At 33.2% G+C, this 14,597-nt stretch overlaps 1 pseudogene; it reads left to right on the top strand.

Moving 5' to 3' along the window:
• The first annotated feature begins 4,361 nt into the window (after nucleotides 1-4,361).
• On the top strand, nucleotides 4,362-9,217 carry LOC118184876 (hexokinase-2 pseudogene; annotated as a pseudogene).
• Nucleotides 9,218-14,597: the final 5,380 nt, after the last annotated feature.

The following is a 14,597-nucleotide window of genomic DNA, read 5'->3' as shown; positions in this document are numbered from 1 at the left end:
TATTCCTAAGCGAATTCAAGTCTCTTCAATCTATTTCGTTCAGTTATGAGAGGTTTTTTTCCTTGGAGATCTCCCATAAATGTGTGCATCGTGCAGGACATTTCGAACACTTTGGGCACAGATTTGAACTCCAGATGTTGAAGCGACATCATTGGCTAAAGTAATTGCACTAATAAATGGATTTTTCGATGCTTCTCGATGTGAAAGTTTCTTTGAGTGTCCAGAGCGCAAGTTATTTGATGTAGATCCTCTTTCTTTATGACGTTTTATAACATACCGAACAATAGAGAAGCAAACATGTACATTTTTTACCTATTTTTCGATAACTTAGGCCATTTTAACGTAGAGAAACAATTTTTTCTTGCAACGAAATCGGCAATTCAGTTTTCTTAGGTGCCATTACAGTTTGAAATCGACAATCAACTGATAACGTTTCTACAACACCTCCTTTTATAGTCGTCTTACGTATGTTATTTACTGCGGGAGGACTGTCAAATAATAGCATAAAAACTCAAATTTGCTAAAGTTGAGTTGAGTGTGCAAATACTTTTTTGACATAAGATATTTTAATATTGTTGCAAAAATATTTTTTTATTAATATTATTATATTTTTTGTAATTAATTTAAATGAATAAGCTTATTCTATGTTTTAAATGCCAATTTTTGTATTTCTTAATTCATTTTCTTATAAATTGTGAACAAAAATGTATGTGTGCAAATACTTTTTGTACCCACTGTATATGAAATTACCTGATCGCGAAAAAGTATATACCCTTTCCAAGGATGAACATTTCCACGTATAAAATAAATAAAATATCCAAAAACTTTTACCTCTAAATTATCTATTATATTATAAACGTCACCAACGAATTCATACCGCAAACATTACAAATGGTTACAAATACTTAGTGTCAAATATTTAAATTATTTTCATACACGTTTACTTCAACTGAAACGTATACCAAATTCCTACAAACATAACATTCACAAAATAACTATCATTTAATTAAAATATCACTAAACCATGTACACGTCGACATATTTTTACTTGAAAAAACATCCCAGAATTGCACAAAAATGGCACTGCGCACACTCTTCACTATATCCATGTACACTGCTTTTTTTCTCATAAATTAGAAAAATTTCACGAAAATGCATGAAAATACTCAACGTATTCTACTCAAAGGTATTCCAAAATACTACAAACATATAACTCACAAAATCACGATCATTAAATTAAAATATAATTAAATTAAAAAACACTACTTAAAATATAAATAAGCACATACAATTAAATTAATAAAAATTAGATTACAATCCTAATTACTTTAAACTAAATCATTGCTAATAACAATTTTCCAATAATATCATATTAATTTATTTACTCCTTACATTTAGAACAATGCATAAAAATAATATCCTCAAATGATTAAAAATACGATTGTTCTAATTGTTTTTCAGAGGAGATGGCCTAAGTTGTTATGCAAGAAATTATGCTATCGTTTTCATGTAAAAATTTAATTCTTGCAGAATATTTCAACATCGTATATTTTTAGAGAAAAGTTTCTAAATAAGAAAAGAAGCATTTAGTATGCACAGATTGCAACTATAAGTAAGTAATAAAAATAAATATTTGCAGAGAAAATTAAAAGTACACACTCCACACTTAAATTAGTTAATAAACATTACAAAAAGTCAGAACTATGCTAATATATTTCTTTACCTAAAGTCAAAGTGGTAAATGTACGCCCTGTTACATTTAAATCATAATACTACAATTCGTATTACATTTTAGTCGCAGCTTTATATATTTCAGAAAAATTAAAAGAGTATTGATTAATAATTTTTAATGATACTTTTAAATGAAAAATGCTAAATGCACTTTTTTGATAATAATAAATAAAATTGTAATAATATTATCAATATAAAAATCGTAAACAACTTTTTGAAACACACTTTGAAAATCCGTTCTTCTTGATTTGAACGAAGTAAAATAATGAATATTTATTTCAAAATCCTCTTCATTACTTAATCCATATATGACAGGCAAAATAACCATGTTTAAACTGTTTCAAGTGAAGATCTTATATAACTATTTATTATTTTTAATTTCCTGAAATTTCTCTCACTACTGCATCTATGACTGTCAGTATTAAAAATATGGACTTAACTCAGAAATCACTCAAAAATCAGAAAAATCAAAAATTCACACAATCAGAAATCACTGAAAATCAGAAATCAGAAATCACTGAAATGGGCTAAGTTCTTGAATTACCTTTGCAAGTTCTAAGCTTGCATCTGCTTAGTGCCCGAAACTAGGTGAATAAGCTTGCCAATCCGAGTGATTTTCATTCCAAGTATTCTGAATCTAGAGATGCTCGTTGCGGAGAAGCATTGTCTTTAACATAAGGTCTGGACCAACAGTATTCCTAAACAGCCTTATGTGGGACTCCAAGACGTCATGCATACATATGTGTCTGATTATAAAAACTTCCATAAAAAAGTAAAATGCAGCTCTAAACTATGAAACCGTTTCACTTCAATAAGATAACACAAGTTGAGTGTTCCTCGCTTTCTCGAGATTAAAATGCGTTTAAAATCATAATTTAGGTCAGGGATTCATAACGGGTCCATACAGATCCCCCTCGGGGGTCGATGAAATTTTCAAAGGCGTCATGCCTATATGCACTGGCATAAGCAAGATGTCACCGATTACAAAAATAAATAAATAAATAATAAATTTGATAATTAATTGTTTGCTGATATAAAGCTGTATAATGAAATAAGCTGCCTGTAATCTAGAGTATAGATTTAAATCAATGGGGACAATGAGTCAGACAACCTAGTGCTGAGTTTCTCGCTATTGCTGGCAGCAGACTGCGAGCCCAAGCTGTCTGTCAAAAACAGCTTAGGAATTTTCGCCTAGAAAATAATTTTTTTTTAATATTTTTTAAATCAATAATATTTTTTAAAAGTATATAAATTTTGTATGCATTAAGTGCAATACAAAAAAATAAAAGGTTAGAACAGAAGAAAACACAACTAAAAAAATATGAAGAATGCAAAATTAGAATAGAAAACAAGAAACCGGTTGAATATTTTTGAAGAGGTCATTTAAAAATTAAATTAAGCAACTTTATGCCAAATATTTAAAAAAATTACAGCAATACATTAGGTGCAGACAACACATCAGTTGAAACGGAACTTTTGAGCAATTAGAATCTGCGAATTTATTTCAGAAAACTTGTTTTATTTGTTGGATCAAAAATAATAATAATTAAAATTATTAATTTTAAATCTGATAAGCTTTTTGTTTCAAAACTTTTGTTCATATTTTTAATCTAATTATATCTTTAAATTATTTATGCGCAATGATTTCCATTACGAATTTTTTTTCCATACTGTATGTCATAGAGAAAACTGTAAGACGGTCATTGAAGAAAACTATTCCTTTATAAAGGCCGCTGCAAGAAAAAAGTTTGATTATCTCTGCTTTAGGCTGTATCTGACTCCATTTCTTTTGGCTCCATTAAGCATGATGACGACATCCCTTTAAATAATTTAATGATTTGTATCTCACTCATTTATTTTTCCAAAGACGACACACCTCTTTGGAAAAATAAATGAGATACAAATCATAAAGTGGCTCTAGTGTAGAATTGACGACAATTTTTTTATTATTATTATTTGGCGATTAAACCTCATTTCTGGTTACAATGATAGTTTTAACTTTGTTTTAGCTTCCATATTTGTTAACATTAACTTGTTAACATTAATATTCCTAGAAGATATTTTTTGCGTGGTTCAGCAATTAATGCAGAAAATATGATCCTAATTGTTTTCGCCGATGCCAGTATCAAAGGAATCAAAGGATATGGTAGTAAAGCGCATCTTCAAAATTTCGCTACTTTGGACATCCTTTGCACTATTTAAAAGCAGAGTAGCTCCATTAAAAAAGCTTACACTTCCGCGCTTGGAACTGATGGCAGCTACTATTGCTGCTAGGATAGCTAATTATCTGAAAACGCTCTTTAACATCAAGGAATACAATATTTATTGGTTTAGAGACTCTCAAATAGTACTTCATTGAATAAAGGGCTCTTCCAATAATTGGAAGCCTTTCGTAGCAAATTGTGTTAGAGATACAGAATTTAATCGCTCCTACTCAGTGGCAGTTTTGCAAGGTATCTGAAAACCCAGCAGATGTTGTATCACGAGGTGCAAAGTTGAGAGACCTAATAGATAATGAATTTTGGTTTCACGTTCCACCTTGGCTAAGGTAGGCAACTTCAGTAATCAAAGGGTTGAACTTGTTTTAGATCCTGAACTTAAGGGACTTTCTCTTGAAGAGCAGCGAAAAACTGTGGTGTGCGTTGCATCCAATAATCAAAATAAATTTGACCTTCTCACTAAATTTTCATCCTGGAATAAGCTCAAGCGTGTAGTAGCATGGTGTCTTAGATTTGTGAACAATGCCAGTTCTTCAACATTAAAAGTTAAAGGAGTTTTAACTGTTCCTGAACTCAACAGAGCATCAGACATTATTGTACGCTTAGTCCAAGAAAGTGAATTTAAAGCCGAAATCTCGGCAATAAGAGCAGGGGAAAACATCAGCTCTAACATCAGAATTATCTCTTTGAATCCCTTCTTGGATAACGAAAATATTCTTCGCGTTGGAGAAAGGCTAAGGAATGCTAATATACCTGAAAATAAAAAGCACCAGGCAATTCTTCCTAAGAAGCATCACGTGACTGAATTAATAGTTAAGTATTTTCATGGAGAAACTTCACTTACAATTTCGGCTATCCGACAGAAATATTGGATAATTAACTGTAGAGACGCAGTACGCAAAGTTATTAGAAACTGCATGAAATGCTTCAGAAATCGTAATAAATACTGCATCGTAAATAATGGCCGATCTTCCAGTATCTCGAGTTGCGCCAAGCAGAGTTTTTTTCTAGAGCAGGCCTTGATTATGTAGGGCCATTCCTTTTGAAACCCCGCAAGGGGAGAGGAGTGAAGCCAATAAAATGCTATGTATGCCTGTTCATATGTTTTGTCATGAAGGCAGTACACTTGGAGGTTGTGAGAGATCTCTCTTCAGAAGCCTTCTTGGCAACATTAAGAAAGTTAGTAGCCCGTTGGGCAAACCATAAGAGATGTTTTCTGATCAAGGGACTAACTTTGTTGGTGCAAATCGTGAATTAAAAAGAATTATGACATCCATTTTATCATCAGAAAAGTTCCAAAACCAGTTAACACAAGAAAACATTGTTTGGAAATTCAGTGCTCTCTCTGCCTCACATTTCGGGGGTCTTTGAGAGAATGGCATTAAGCAAATGAAAAATAGCTTAAAACGTACAATAAGAGCTCAGCTGCTCACATCTGAAGAATTTCTTACCTTGATAATTTAAACTGAAGCTTGCCTGAATTCCAGACCTATAGTGACGATTTCCAGTGATTCCAATGACTTAAGCACTTTAACACCTGGTCACTTCCTTATTGGAACCGCGCTAACAACCATTCCTCAGCCAAATGTGATTGATGATAAGGTAACGCCTGTAGAACGTTGGAAACTGATTCAGCAGCTTTTTCAGCACTTTTGGAAACGCTGGGTCATTCCACTATCTCTCCCAATTGCAAGGACGTGCAAAATGGCTAAAGAACAAACCAAATTTAAAAACCAATGACTTGGTGCTAGTAAAAGATGATAACTTACCACCTTTAAGGTGGCGTCTATTTAAAGTAATTAATGTTTACCCAGGATCTGATGGAAAAGTGCGAGTAGTGGACTTAAAAATTATCAATGGTGTGATTAAACGTCCAATCAACAAACTCTCACCATTACCATTTTGCCATCGTGAGAATTAATGACTCTAAAAAGTTTTATTCTTATTTTCACATAATTCATCATATTTGTATTTTAGTTTCGTAGTAATGTTTTGTGTCTAAGCACAGTAAGTATCTTAATAATTTTCTCTGTCAGCTTATGGAGATTTTGAAATTCATATTTTAACTTTAAATTTAACTTGTCATATAGTATTTATTGAAAATCTTGTTAGTATTGAATATTGTATTAAAATAATTCTAAATTTGAAGCTTGTGGTAAACAGTTGTTCATCGCGGGCCAGTATGTTATGAAGTGAGATGCTATAGGTGGCGCTGACGCGCCAAAAGGGTTAGTTAGGTCTTGTAACTCATCGTGAGCAGACGCATATGTTGGAGCGTCGAAAGGGCTAAAATTCTGTAGCCCCACTCAGGAATATGTATATAATGTTGTGTATTATCATCGTAATAAATATGGTGTGTGAACATCGCTTAATCCTTGAAAAGTTACCGACCACAAAAGCATCTTGCAACTACACCTCCTCTGGATACTTGGAGCTTTCATGATCGTTCACCTACATATATGATACTTATTAATATGAAGGTAACACACAAAATGTTAAAAAACACCTTTTTGGACGTAATATAAAATTTGAAAGGTTTCAGATTTTGTTTATTTGTTATTTTTGTTTTATCTTCATGTAAATGTTGACTTTTACTACCAGTATCCAAAATTTATTGCTATTTAGGAACAGTAAGAATCACTACCGAATAGCTAAGTTTTATTTTTAACTATCCTAAGGAGCTGATGCTGAGAATGACATAAAGCAACAGAATCAAATTTCAAATTCAAAAGCATCATGAGCAACTACTTGTCATTCAACATAAAAGAAATATAAAACTCAGTATTAGCAAAACATTAATTTTATAGAATAATTACTCTTCCAAAAATATAAAATACCTGAATTTAAAAATAATTATTACTCATGCAGTAAATGAGCCACAACAAATAAACTTTCACTGCACGCTTAATTTTAAGAAAGAAGTAATATAAATTCATGAAATTAACAAGCATTAAGGCTCGCGACCTTAAATACCTTTATTAAATTTTAAATGCTTTTTCCAGAAGTTAGTAAAGACTGACCGTAAATGGAAAATTTCAAATGTGTGTTTAGCAGTTTTCATAAACTAATTTTGCTTCATTACCATATCGGTACCAAAACTGGAAGATACAAGATTTGAAGAATTTAAAAAAACCTATTGAAAAAGGTCCGAAAATCCAGGCTTACAGCGACAACTAAATCTGTTGACTTTGATGGACATAAAAAAAGATGTGTAAATTGAAAACACCTTTAAGCAAGACGGAAAATGTATCAGACTGAAAGTTGGAGAATCAATTTGCAATATTCATGATTTCTCAAACTTTATTCGTAACACTAGAAGGAAAGATACAGTGAGATAGCTAGAGAAATGCATTTATGTTAATAAAGCTACAATGAAATAATACTGCAAACAATACAGATCAAACAATAAAAGTGGTAAAAGCTTGAAAATACTGATTAAGAAGTGTATGAGTGTTGATACTATGGTGAAATGACTTACATAATTCTAATGTAGTTCTTTCATTACGTTGAAGTTCAAGCAGTGGACGCATAATTCACAGTTTTCCACATATAAAAAAAGGTTTCATTATTACTTAGATTTAAATAACAATTTTCCACTGTGAGTTTTAATCAGAATTTTCTTTGAACAGTCCCTTTAGCTGCACTGATCTTTTGTATTTCGCGCATCTATTTTTTAAACTCTCGTATCAGCCGCAAGCTTTACAAACATGACTAAAAATTATGAAAAGGCTGTTGATATTCTCAAAGATTTTATGCTTCCAAATGATATGCTACTTAAAGTTTCTGCTCTTTTACTACAAGAATTCAACAAAGGTTTGAGTTCTGCATGTCGCAATGGATCAGTTGTTAAAATGCTTCCTACATTTGTTAGAGATGTTCCAGATGGTTCCGAAAGAGGAAAGTTTCTTGCCCTTGATTTGGGAGGAACTCGTTTTCGTGCTTTATGCATTGACTTGAAAGGGGACAAATGTACTATTAAGGCAACTATAAACTATGAAATTCCTGAGTCGATAATGGTTGGCTCAGGTGAGGAACTATTTGATTATATTGCTGATTGTCTGGGACGATTCTTGGTTGCACTTGGTAACATGCACAGGACTTTACCTCTTGGATTCACATTTAGTTTTCCTTGTACACAGAAAGGTTTAAATAGTGCATTTCTTGTTAACTGGACCAAAGGATTTAATTGCTCTGGCGTTGAAGGAAAAGATGTAGCTCAATTATTGAGTCAGGCAGTTGAAAGAAAAGGAGGAAACGTAGAAGTTATGGCTGTAATCAATGACACTACAGGTACTTTGCTGTGGTGTGCTCATAAACATCGAGACTGCCGAGTGGGACTGATTGTTGGAACCGGAACAAACGCTTGTTATATGGAAAATTTAGATAATGTTGAAACTTGGTCAGCTGATAGGGATGAACCTAACCAAGTCATCATTAACACCGAATGGGGAGCCTTTGGTGATAACGGATGCTTAGATTTTCTGAGAACTGAAATTGATCGCCAAATTGATGAAAATTCAATAAACAAAGGAAAGCAATTGTTTGAGAAAATGATATCGGGAATGTATATGGGTGAAATAGTTCGAAGAATTGTTGTTAAACTTGCAAATGAAGGCTTGATGTTTAAAGGAAATTTATCAGAAAAGTTCAAAACTCCCAATGCTTTTAAAGCTAAATACGTTTCTCATGTTGACAGAGATCCAAAACATAAACATACAGGAGCAAAGATTGTTCTAAACAAGATGGGTTCTGAAGCATCTGACGAAGATTGTGATATTCTCAAGCTTGTGTGTGAAAGAGTATCAGTCCGAGCAGCAAATTTAGTTTCAGCTGGTATAGCAACGATATTAAATAAAATGAAGCGGAATCAAACTACAATTGGAATTGATGGTTCTGTTTACCAGTATCATCCCCACTTTAGGGAACTAATGAATCGCAAAATTGAGGAGTTAACAGATCCTAATTTTAAATTTGAACTTGTATCTGCTGAAGATGGAAGTGGTTACGGAGCTGCAATAGCAGCTGCTGTAGGCGTACGATGCAATCAATAGATAATGCATCGAGAGTATAATTAAAAACATAAAATGTAATTTATAGGAAACGTCTACACTGAAAGTATCAGATGTACTTCATTATGGAACGAAGAGCACATTTAAGAGATCAGTATATTATGTTATTGTTTTAAGATAAGTATTTTCTTTCATATCATTCATCTTTTTAATATATTCTTTGTACCATTTATTAAAAATTACTTGCTTCATTAAGTATATATTGTTTCAATACATTTCTTCGCTCTAGTGTAGAATTGGGTGCCACTTCGATTAGAGACAATTTTTTTTAAATTTTGGCGATGAAACCTCACTTCTGGTTACCATGATAGTTTTAACTTTGTTTATTTGTTTAAGCTTCCTGGTTTTATTTAAATGAAAATAAATTGATGTGTACATGGACAAATTGAAGGCAGTGCGCGATGCCTAGTTTGTGGAATTCTAGGATTTTTTTTTAAAGTGAAAACAGATCGATGTGTACATGAACACAGAGTTTGTGCAATCTTTGACTTCTTATTTTGGTTTTGTGTAGCGGCCATCTTGAAGTTGCGCCTTCCTGGCGCCGAACTTGAAAGAATCGCCAAAAAACAAGAGGCATCCAATTGTAAACTTTTACCCATTTCTTTTATTCTTAACTCCAACCATGGAAATTCAATATGTGTTGGCAAAGGTCAATTTATGCTGTTAGTTCTTGTTCAAAGGTTGGTAAGTGAAACTTACTACATGTGGAGACTTATTGCATCTTTAAAATATCGGTAAAATCCTAATATATGGTACGGCCTTAGTGCGATTTTGAAAATTCTCGCCAACACCAAAATGATATGTTTGAACCCATTTCTGATATATCATTAGTCGCCAAAAAATCGCCAAATTCCGTGTGCACCGTATTCTAGGATCAGACCGAAAAATCTAAGAAAATACAATAGACTGCATTGCTATTCATTTTCTTCTTCTGTTTGAATTAGTCTGTCAGCTTTTCATAGGCTTTTGTGTTTGGTACAAAATTTTTGATTTCAGAATTTAAAAGGCATAGCTTTATAATTTGTTTTGTACAATACTTACTGACTATTAGCAAGTGAAATATAAAAAATATTTGATTTCTTAATATTTGCATATGCCACTGAATTTAATGAAGCAATCTTTTATGATATTTATTTACTAAAAGACGGGTAATAATGCTTAAAAATATGCCTTGCTCATTTATCCAAGCTTTAAATTATTGATTTTTGTGGAGGAAGATATTAAAAGGTAACTAGTACAGTGGGTAAAAAAAGTATTGGCAATTGCCTATAATTGATCATATTACCTAACAAAGGAAATGCTTGACCATTTTAGCTGGACATAACGAATATAGGAGGTAATAAACACACAAATCTAATGAAACGTTCAATTTAATATGCGTTTTACACAAAATATACAACAAAAGCGTAAATTTGTATGTCAGAAAAGTATCGGCAAAGTTCTAACTGCTATGCAAATTTCCTTATGTTGGAGTCACTTGTTTAGACTGATAAGAAACCCTATTAGTATGAAGTCTGCAGTGCTACTTCAAAACTTTTAAATCGTTATTTTGCTGATACTGTGATGAAATGGCTTCGAAGTCGAAAGAGTTGAATGTTAATCTTAAAAACATGACCATTCTGCTCAGAAAGCAGGATTTAACTTGTCGTGCTATAGGAATACAGTTGAACATAAGTTTATTTACTGTTAGAAGTGTTGTAAAAAGTTCAAAGAGACAGGGATCGACGGAAAAATAGATTAGAAGTGGACGGCATCGAATTTTTTCTTCAAGGGAAAACGGGGCGTTATTAAAGAAGTTAAGAAAAATCCTAAAATAATTGCACCCCAGTTAGCCAAAGATGTTAATACTTCGCATAAAACTTTTAGTGTCGAGACTATATAGAATATCTGAGATGGAGGAAGTTATTATGCAAGGGCAGCTAGAAAGAAACCTTTCATTTCAGAAATAAACAGGAGAAAAGGATTAGATTTTGCAAAATCTCATTTTAATTCATCAGAAGAACTTTGGAACACTGTTATTTTGTCCGACGAATCGAAGTTTAACAGTTTCGAGAGTGATGGACGACAATGTGTGTGGAGAAAGCCTAACGCCGAACTGGGAAAACAACATTTAACACAGACTGTAAAACATGTTGGAGGGAGCGTCGTAGTTTGGGGCAGTATGGCAGCAAACGGAATTGGTAACCTGTGCTTTATTGATGGTATTGTGACAGCACGCACGTACACTGACATATTGCGCCGTAACATGAAATTCAGTGTCCCAAAAACTTGGCTTAGGAACATCATTTATGTTTCAACAGGACAATGATTCTAAGTATACAGTGAACCTCATCTCGCACTAGTTACTCTATTAAGCTCCTCGCCGGTTAAAAAGGCCGTCTCAATAGTCCGACATAAATTGAATTGAAAATTTATGGCACAAATTGGACCTAGAAGTCAGGAAATATAAAATTTCGTGTAAAGATGAACTTAAGCGTATACTCCTTCAAGAATGGCACAAAATTCCCAACAGGACGTTTTAAACAACCACGGTTTTACGGTTTTCTCTGTGAAAAATAGATTGCAAGCTCTTATAGAAGCAAAAGGTACGAATACAAAGTATTAAATTTTGTTCCCACATTTTGCTATATGATCTTGCCAATAGTTTTTATAATGCAAATTTACGTTTTTGTTGTATGTTTTGTGTAAAAGGCATATTAACACGAAAGTTTCATTAGATTTGTGTCCTTATTGCCTCTTGTGTTCATTATGTCCAGCTAAAATTGTCAAGCATTTCCTTTGTTAGCTAATATGATCAGTTATAGGCAATTTCCAATACTTTTTTACCCACTGTATCACCTTAACTAGTATTTTAGCAATAGGGCCACAGAGCTTGTTGATGATGACTATGAAGATTTGGAGAATGTCCTTCTGGATCTGAAAAGTGAAGATTTGGATGAATGCACTAATAGTTCATCGTCCGAATGTTTCAAAATTTCAATAGTCCAGATATTTCCAAAATTCTTTAGGAGGAAATACAATAGGAGTTTGTGAATGAAAAGAAGTAAAAGAAAAATTTTACTATCATGAAAATAATGCATCTAAGATGGATCTACATTGATATTGTAATTTTCCAAATAATTCCCCTTGCCTTAATTATTATTCAAAGGTGCACTAATCTACGATTAGAAAAGAATAAAAATTTTAATATATGTAGTCTGAATTTTGAGGGTAGTTATGTTACTAACATCTTTGATAAGATACATGTGTATGTAGAACAAGAACGCCGAACTAACTGGACAGTATCTCAAAGCAAATCACAACGTTTTAATTTATTTTAAATACTTTTTTTGCCTTTTCACCGCATTGATTGATGGAAATGAAATCAAAGAACATACAAGCTAAAATTTCAGGTTTTATCTGAATTAAACTTGGCCTTAATCCTTTTCTGAAAGTACCCATCGATTCCACCTTTATAACAAGCTGCTTGAAGCCTCTTAAATGAGTTTGTGTGTTTCTAATACTCTCATGAATTCTTCCCCGAATGTCCTTTACACAAAGTGTTTCCAAATCTTTCATGACAGGATATACTGTGAGATGGAACCCCATAATTTCGCAATACAGCTATTTATATTTTTAATTGTTACTACTTTAAAGTAGTAACAATTAAAGTTTCTATATATTTTAATTCAAGTGCAGTTATGGTACAAGCCCAATCTTGATGCATAAATGCGGCAAAAAAGCAATAAACCAGATTTTTATCTTCAGTGTGTGAGACTTATGCCGCTTGAAAAAATAAGGGCGGAAATTAGCTTTTTCAGGGTTTTTAATTAATATCTCGGCTGATGCATTCGGGAGAACCTTGCAAAGGAAATTGCCCCGTGCTGGCGTTACTAACGGAAAATTGAAGAAAAGAAACCCTGAAGCCAGTCTATAAGCCTGAGATCGAATATTGGCCTGAACTCCTATTATTCAGAGCCTACCATCGGCTGAGCGGTAAAGTGGCTGAATACCTGTAGTTCTGTCCGAGGAGGCCCACCAGCGGCCGAGCGGTAAAGTCGCTGAACACTGGTAGTTCGGTCCGAGGTTCGAAAACCGCGAACGGGCTGGCTGCATGGGCATATTCGTGGTTTTCCCCATGTGTAACGTGTATTTGAGACAGTTTCCCTTAGAAAGTCCTCCACGAAGGCATTCCTCAGACAAATAGTCCTCGAGGCTTTGCCATAATAACATAAACCAAACCAAACCCAATATTCAGTAATCTTAACTAGACCACTGGTGGGGCCAATGTATTTAGGATAGTTCATGAAACTGTATTTTCATCACATCTTCAGGTACTTACGTATTATCGCAATGACTTTGGCACAGTTTGGCGAATTTTACTGAAGAAAAAGAACAATTACATTTATTGTAAAAAGTTACATATTTACACGCATGCATATTATTACATACATAGTCTACGTTTCAATTATATATTTATTTCGAAACATTATCAGTAAACCTAGTTACAAATGGTTTTTCGTTTTTGTTGTGGTGGGAATTTCGTAGCGATCGCCTTTTTTTAGAAAGAATTCGGAGCATTGTTCCTTTAGCAATTTTGCTGCAAAACAATGTCTTCCTCCAGAAATGTCACCTCTATTTCTTCTACTGTAGGAAACTTTTATAAGTAAAAATTTTAAAATCGAGTTTAAGACTAAAAACAATCATGGTTGTGCTATAAAAGCCGTTGGAACTCGGAGTACAACAAAACTCATTTAAAAACGGCGACGTTGGAAACTGAATATTTGTCATGGCTACATGAGCAACTGTTAAGCGCGTGGTTGAGCCTTTGCGCTTTCTGCTAAGGTAGTTACGAAAATATGTAAGTTGTTACATAGTTAATAAGTAAGTACATGTTACTTATGTTGAATGAATGAGCATTTAAAATAGCGTCTTCTTCCAGCAGATTTTTTAAATGTTCAGTAAGTTCCGTTATGTACTATTGCCGATGTATCATAAGACTGATAGCTAAGATATGTTCTAATTAGAAGGTGACAATTTAAAATTAGTTTAAAAAAGAAACTTTAGAATGATATAGATTTTACATGAAACTCTGTCAGTTTCGAAGGTAGTAAGAACATAGGTCCCTTTCTTCAGCGGCAAAAGCGCTTTTGCTCACTGCCAAGCTCATATGCAAATGGCAAAAAGGTATGACTTTTATGAAATAAAATTGATAAAATGATGGGTAAAGAAGCAAAAAAAAAGTATTACCTACAGACAATTGCCGTACGCAACCATCTTATCTCCGACCTTAGACAAATGCATGTGTTATTTCCCTCCCAGTAAAGTATACTAATCTATCTCGGCCATTTGATCTCTCGGGATTTTACAGTTATTGTTCAGCATATATTTTATGAAAGATTAAGGGCAAAATGTTCTTGTTCCTTTCAAACAGGAAAGAGAATATTATATTTCGATTATGGATTCTATAGATGTATTAACTTTGTCCTGGAATAAAGTGACGCACTTGAAATAGCCACAGATAGGCCTGGTAACTATTTAAAATAAGTAGGTTTCTTTAGTTCGAGTGATTGACCAATCATTCGACATCAGAAGATAG

This window comes from Stegodyphus dumicola, chromosome 9 (assembly GCF_044657685.1).
Source record: "Stegodyphus dumicola isolate Sdum_Otavi_A_Nest chromosome 9, ASM4465768v1".
Classification (NCBI taxonomy): Eukaryota; Metazoa; Arthropoda; class Arachnida; order Araneae; family Eresidae; genus Stegodyphus; species Stegodyphus dumicola.
The sequence above is the reverse complement of the archived record's forward strand: the minus strand, read 5'-3'. Positions and strand labels throughout refer to the sequence as shown.